This window comes from Panicum hallii, chromosome 7 (assembly GCF_002211085.1).
Source record: "Panicum hallii strain FIL2 chromosome 7, PHallii_v3.1, whole genome shotgun sequence".
In the NCBI taxonomy this organism is placed as follows: Eukaryota; Viridiplantae; Streptophyta; class Magnoliopsida; order Poales; family Poaceae; genus Panicum; species Panicum hallii.
Window position 1 is genome coordinate 33,723,709 of NC_038048.1, and position 7,173 is coordinate 33,730,881.

A 7,173-nucleotide genomic window follows, 5' to 3' on the forward strand; every position below is an offset into this window, starting at 1 on the left:
CTCTAGCTAGGTGTAGTGAAAGAAAAATTAGGTTTCGGCGCCATCAGCAACAGTGATACCGCTCCCACGATGACATCTAGCGGCGGCGGCGGCATGAACGTACAATGCCGCTACCACCGATTTGCACGGCATGTTTCACGGCTGACGAACTGTTAAGGCACGCCACTAAACACATGCATGGCGACAAGCCGGGGCGGCTAGCTTCTTCTGATGGCGATGATGACGATCGGGACATAAGTGCAGGGACGGATTAGCAGTATCATCAAGTGGTTGTCAACTTGTCGTCCATGCCATGTGCTATAGGCTGCTAGCTAGCAACCCCACGCCCGGCCTTTCATTACTAATCCGTCCTTGCAGCAAACACTGTTGGAGACGTTGTCTTCGAAGCCGCTTGTCAGCTTGATTAAAGACCTCTCCCCTTTGGCCTCACAAAAATGAAACGTGTGTGGATCCCAGCAAGCTCTGGTTATTTTGCAAAAATGCCCTCTAATATTTAAGAATCGCAACTCAATGCAGCACGTCCAAAATGAACAGGAACCACGTTCTTATATTTTTCATATAGGTCCTCATGTTAAACTTTAATTGAACACAAAGCAGAAAAATTCAATATGGCTGTTATTTTTACAGAACTCCCCCGTGAGATATTTTTGTGAAACCACCCTCCCGTAGCCCCTCCTGCAGCCCCCGCGTTCTCTCCCTCACAATCCTCCCCGACGACCTCTCTCCTTCTCCAAGCCGCCGCCCTCTCTCTCCCAGCTCTCTAGCTCTCCGCCGCCACCTCCCCTCCCCTTCTCCCTCTCCGCCTGCCTCCGCCGCCCCACCCACTCCCGCCCGGTGCAGGGGGCAGCAGCGCCCATTCCTCTGCCTGGCTCAACCCCAGAGCTCCACCATGCCACCCCTCTTCCACCCGACCTCACCCTGACGCTTCTCAGCTAGGTCCCAAGCGTTGCAGCCTAGGATCTCCGGCACCGCCTCGAGCTTGGACACCACTGCAGTGCTCCCAGATGCAACCCTATCCCTCTATTTCTCTTTCCCTCCTCCACATCACTACCGCTGCAATCTATTTCTCTTTCCTTCCTCCACATCACTACCGCCGCTACCGCCGCCCCTTAGATCCGAGAGGGTGACCTGCTCCTCGCCGAGGCTCACAAAGCTCGGGATACGGTAGCCGTGGGGTGTGGGGGAGCGGAGGTCGGCATGGGGGCGAGCCCATCTGCACTGCAGCCTTCGTGGCTGCACGCGCGCAGAACGGTTGCGGCAGACTCCGCACGCGGAGACCTTGCCCCAAGCAGCCATGTGGCTGACGATGCCTGGGCGCTTGTGTTAGAAAATCAACAGGATTTAAGATTAATTTGTACAACCAGAGCAGCATATGAGAGAACATACATTTACTAGCGATTAACATGAATAACCCTAGTACTACACAGATCAGGATGAACTCGTGTAAAACTATACATCTAACATAAACAGACACCAGATCTGGCCACGAGATCATCATAAAAGAAATGCATGGAACACTGGCTTAACTTACAGTGGATCCCGTGCGGATGCAGCGAAGAAACCGTCGATGAAGAGGAAGGACGCGAGCAGACGTGCGAGCGCACATCCCAGAAACCTGATTCGCCGGCACCCGTACAGGTCCTCAGATCGCCGGCGCCAGTTCGGAGACACCGCTCTCCCTCGATCCGCTGTACGGCGGACGAAGGGACGGCAGGGCTGAAGCGGCGGCGCAGAGAAAGAGAGAGAGTCAATGCGAGTCACCGGTAACCTCCCCCGTATACAGGACGTCTCTCATATATAGAGGGGTCCGCTGCCTCTCAGATTCGATCTGCCTAAATCTCAGGAACCGCCCCCTGGGACCTCTCTACGGCAACCGACTAGAGCCCACGCACAGAACGTGCGCCCACTACTCCCGGTTGACGTGGCAGTCTAGGTGTGATAGAAATTGACCAACAAAATAAAAGGCAAAATTAAACTGCTGTTATAACATGACACGACGCGATCGCGCATCGTCGCAAGTTATAAATCACGCGATAATAACGCGTAACGCGCGCGCGTGAGTCCCACATGCCACTTCTACAACATCACCTTGGTTTCCTATATGGAATTGGACCAACCAAACTCCAGCCATGCATGGGGCTAATATAGGCCACAGTTCCAACAGCTTGGCCTCGCCGCATGGGAGGAGGGCATCGCCTTCGTGGGGGACCCTGGGCGCTACTTGCCTGGGCCACCGGCCGCGCGTCCGACGCCTCCAAGTGCCGCAGCTGCAGCTCGCTTCCGTGCTCGCAGGGGTATTCCTCCCCGGCTGACCTCGACGATGTACCGGTACAGCATGGTGACAATTCCTAATCCTGTGAGGATGTGGCTTCTTCCTCTATCCCGTATGATATGTACTCAATATCTTGCTTCTTCATAGGAGTCCTCGATGATTTGTTCTGGAGCTCGGATGTGGAGCCGTTTAGTTTCATCGAGGATCTTCAGCATTGGCATGGATCTGCTGCCACAGAGACCGAGGCCAAGGCTGTCATTTCCTTCATGGTTGGCTACTGGTAATTCCATCAAACATTGGAGTGCTTCTGAATTTGTAACGGCAATGAAATTGGTGATGCTAAACCTACGACACTGGCTCTTATAGCTTCAATTGGCACCCATACCATAATCTTGTAATTTATGCTGTCTTCTTTTCTCATATCTTTAGCTCTTTGCCCCCCCCCCCCCCCCCCCACAATGAAACTTCAGGACTGCTTTGCTCCTATGCACATATGTGGCTGTATTATTTTTCATATCTTCTGTTAGATTAGGTTTTGTAATGAAGTTTTCCGACGGAGATACTTTACTTAGAAAATCTGTAGAAATATCAAGCATTAAGCTTTTGGGGGGTTTCAGTACTGATACTCTAGCTTTTTAGTGTACATCTTAAATGGTTGAATCAAGACCTTTGTTTGCACACAATGCCCTTTGATTGACAGTACCTTCCTTTGGTAGTAACCTGGGAAATCGTTTAGTCTTTCAGATAAGCTCCGGTTGTTAGTGAGGTGATTCATCAGGTCTTCTATATTTAAATCCTCTTTTCCAATGTATTCTTAGTAGATAACAATTTTACCCAAATTTCCTAATGATACTTGATATAATTGATTGTTTTTGATCGAAAATATTAAAATCTCTTTCCTTTTCTGACTTAGTTGAATTCGAATCTTCCATCGCTATGTTTTAACAATTCGAAGATATTTTAAAAATGTTTAGCAATATCAGTCCAAACTTTACTTTGTGGACTGATGCCACCTCCCAGGAATGAAAAGGCAATATGGTGGAGAAGTAAGAATTCGGTTCCTTGACAGTTTATGAAAATATTTTATTCTGACTGGCTATTTATATGTCAAAATAACTAATTAGAAGTTGAACTTCTCAAACATTGACTTCTTTTCTTGTATGTTTTCTGTGGATGCAAACATAAACTCCTCTCTTCCAAAAGATGTTGCCGTCTGTTTTTCTTTATCTCTTTACATTAACTTGTTTTCTTGTATCCATTATCTAAATGTTTTTTCTATCTTTCTAATTTCTCATTCAGATGAAGGCTATCCTGAACGTAGTTTACATTGTTGATTACTTGCTGACCGCATAGCAAAATATTACATAGTGCAAGGTGAGTCATGAATACTCCTTTCTTGCTGTGTTACTTTACTCTGATCGTTCAATTGCTACGTACCTTATCAGTTTCCTTCAAAATTTAAGGTCCATTGCTGCTTGCCTAGAAACTGCTTGGGGATTCATCCTATCGTCTCACCCGTCCTCTACCCTCCACTGCTGACAACCCAAGATCCATCTTCTCCCATCTCTTCCCTCCATTGCACACAGAGACTTGGTTTAGTTATCATTTGATAAATTAATTAGTTGGTCATGTGATTGTGACCTGAATGATTGACCTTGTACTTGAGAAATTGATGACAGATTTTATCATTTTATTTGCTACAAGAATAACTAATCCGGGCATATGTTTAGTTAGATCTCAGTATGATTGAATGGCTGTTGTTTGCTCAGCCTTTTGTGAATTAGGTGCTGCACACAATCAATAGTAACTGGTAACAAGATTTGAGGTTCAGCTATCCTGGAATAAGTTTAGAAAGTCGGAGAGTTAACAACCTGCTTTTCTTTGGCCAAGATGCCCAAGGGTTTAAGCTATACCTATAGTAGAAATTATGTATTTGCTTCCTTCAAACGGTTGTGCCCACAAATGAGTTGTATTCCGATTTGTAGAAGATCTGAATGAATATGGGTTGGCCTGATGTGAGTTTGACATGCCCAGCATAACGTTACTGCTATCGAAATGGTGATGATTCTCATGATTGTGTGTTTGATTATCAGCTAGCCATGAAATTGTTGATCAATGCCCGTGGGAATCCTTCTCAGATTGGCAAGGATTAGAAGGACTTGGAATTGATTCAATTTGTTGGTAAGAAGCCTAACGTCCTCGGATGGATTTTTTCCCCTTGGGAACCTTTGGAATTGTTAGCTGTACAATGATACATTAGAGCTGGATTAACCCAACGGATTTATATGTCTGCAGATATTAAAACATGCATTAAGAGACAAGACGATGGCGTACAACTGTGATAGATTGCTTACCTTTCAAGCGTTTATGCTCTTGCTCTCTACTAACAATATTTACGCATGTTTCATGGTATATATTCTTTTTTCTTGGGTAAGCATGTGTTTTAAATTATTTGCAGTGTTTTGCAGCAATGAAATATTCTATGAGCAATCTTGGGTAATTATATTATTGCTTTGATAGTAGTCCTAATTAAAGACTTCCAACGACCCAAAGCACCGGTGATCTACAGTCAGATGACATGTGCAGCCACCGTGTGTCCGATCCGTTTTCTGCCGCGTACTATTGGTCCTAGATATCACCGCATGCACGTACGGTCGACGGTCCCATAATAAACCATCACCAGGTCACCACCTCTTTCACTCTTTAACTACAGCAGCTAGTGCTAGCTAGGCCTGTAGTGTGTGGCCTATATATGATCAACGACACGTATGAGTCCTTGCCTGCGCAAATCAAATTAACAGTTGGTGCCCGAAGTATCGACGGTGCACCAAACCTGGTGTGCGCAGAGTTCTTTTCTTTTATCTCGAAGTCCGGGAAAACTAAGCTTCAGAAGCAATACGCTTAAGTAAGATGTAAATCCATCATCTGTACCAAAGTGGGCCAACTTTTGCTTTTTGTCAACCAATCCCAGTGCCACATTGAACAATATATGCGATATATATGGACGTAGCATAAATTGATATATATATATATATATATATATATATATATATATAATCCTTTCTGCGCTACACTAGCTTGTAACTACTCCTACATGTGTATCTCATGATATAGTACGTATCTGACCGAACGAAGAGTACGTACATAGAGTATGTGATCATACTAGAATATTTATAATAATATATATGTTGGGTGTGTGACCATACATAGAGTATATGGATATACTTATTTTTATATACTAATGCTAAGAAGAGTATGTACATAGAGTATGTGATCATACTAGAATATCTATAATGATATATATTTGGATATGTGACCATACATAGAATATATGGACATACTTATTTTTATATACTAATGCTAAGATATCATGATGATATATTTAAAAAATAGATATGATTTTGAAATTTTTCATATATATCCCTTTAAAGTATCTTAGAATTAGAATTAGTATATGAACATACTCAAAGTGATAAATAAGTATGCGGACATACATACGGTGGTATACTGATAGTGAGAGTAGCTACAAGCGAGTCTAGATAAAACTTGTGTAGCTACTCTCATCGTTAGTATACCACCGTGCGTATATCCGCATACTCATTTATCACTTTGAGCACGTTCATATATTAATTCTAAGATACTTTAAAGGGATATGTACGAAAAATTTTATAAAGCATCCCTATTTTTTAAATATATCATGATTATATATTAGTACTAGTATATAAAAATGAGTATGTCCATATACTCTATGTATGGTCACATATTTAAAGTATATATCATTACATATGGTCTAGTATGATCATATACACCTCGTACGTACCTTTTGTTGGGTCAGATACTCACTACATCATGATATACACATGTAGAAGTAGCTACAAGCGTGTGTAGAATAGATTTTTCTATTTATGTGTGTCTATATATATATATATAAGGGATAGATGGTGAATACCTACCATTGAAAAAATATGAGCACCGTTAATTCTAAGTGGGAGATCCGAATATGGATAGTAAGGTTCCAATCCAAGAAACCCATCTACTACATCAATTATAAAGAAATCTTATGTGACTAGCTAGCTGATCCCATGTGTCATGTGTTTTGGAAAAAAAAACAAAGAAAGTCGACCCCCTACCTATAACATGACCAAAGAGGCGACCAAGACGATGAATATAAAAAAAAATACAGATAGGCGCAGATATATATTTCCCATCAATCACGCGAATTTGGTAGTGCCAATCCCGTGAAGGCACAGCTTGAAAAATAAGCTTTCGTCCTTTGGTTCAGTACTGGATAATTTTTCGTCCGGTAGTAAAGTTGTCCGAAGCTATTTTTTGATTCTGCCAGGGAAACCGAGGCAGAGTCTGTCACTACTGTTCCTTTCTCCGCGTTGGAGAAGGACTTGGACTCTCTGCTCCAGGCTGGGGGTTCCGATGCCACCGCATGTCGGGGGGCTGAGGATCACCTGGACACTTATGGGCTGATGATCACCACCACCTCCGAAGGACGAATTGTTCATTGGAAGGGGATGGATCTGTCCGAACTACTTGGACATGAAGACCGCTTGCTAGCCCACCTTGAACCTTTGCCTTTTCAGGAAGGCAGGGCGTTGGCTACCATCACCGAGGGCTCGACTGAACTAGTCGAAGCCCCCTCTGAAGAACTCGCAACTCACGCTCGTCAGTTTCCTGCAGGCTAACCGAGACATATTCGCATAGAAACCATCGGATATGCCAGGGGTGCCCAAGGAGCTGATCGAGCATAGTCTTAATGTGTATCCGCAAGCTGTACCAAAGAAGCAACGACTTCGTCGTTTTGCCCCTCATAAACGGGAGGCTATCAAACGGGAAATAGCTAAACTCCTCGCGGCTGGATTCATTAAAAAAGTAATCCACCCAGAGTGGGT

At 43.9% G+C, this 7,173-nt stretch overlaps 1 long non-coding RNA gene across 2 annotated transcripts; it reads left to right on the forward strand.

The window, feature by feature from the left end:
- The first annotated feature begins 2,169 nt into the window (after positions 1–2,169).
- LOC112900322 lies at positions 2,170–4,759 on the forward strand. 2 transcript variants are annotated; one of them, XR_003230178.1, is made up of 5 exons: positions 2,170–2,328; positions 2,420–2,552; positions 3,572–3,646; positions 4,366–4,453; positions 4,568–4,759. It is a non-coding gene; the product is annotated as an uncharacterized LOC112900322 (long non-coding RNA). The 2 variants fall into 2 exon arrangements; XR_003230179.1 differs by lacking the exons at positions 2,170–2,328; positions 2,420–2,552 and adding an exon at positions 3,273–3,318.
- The last annotated feature ends 2,414 nt before the right edge of the window (positions 4,760–7,173 follow it).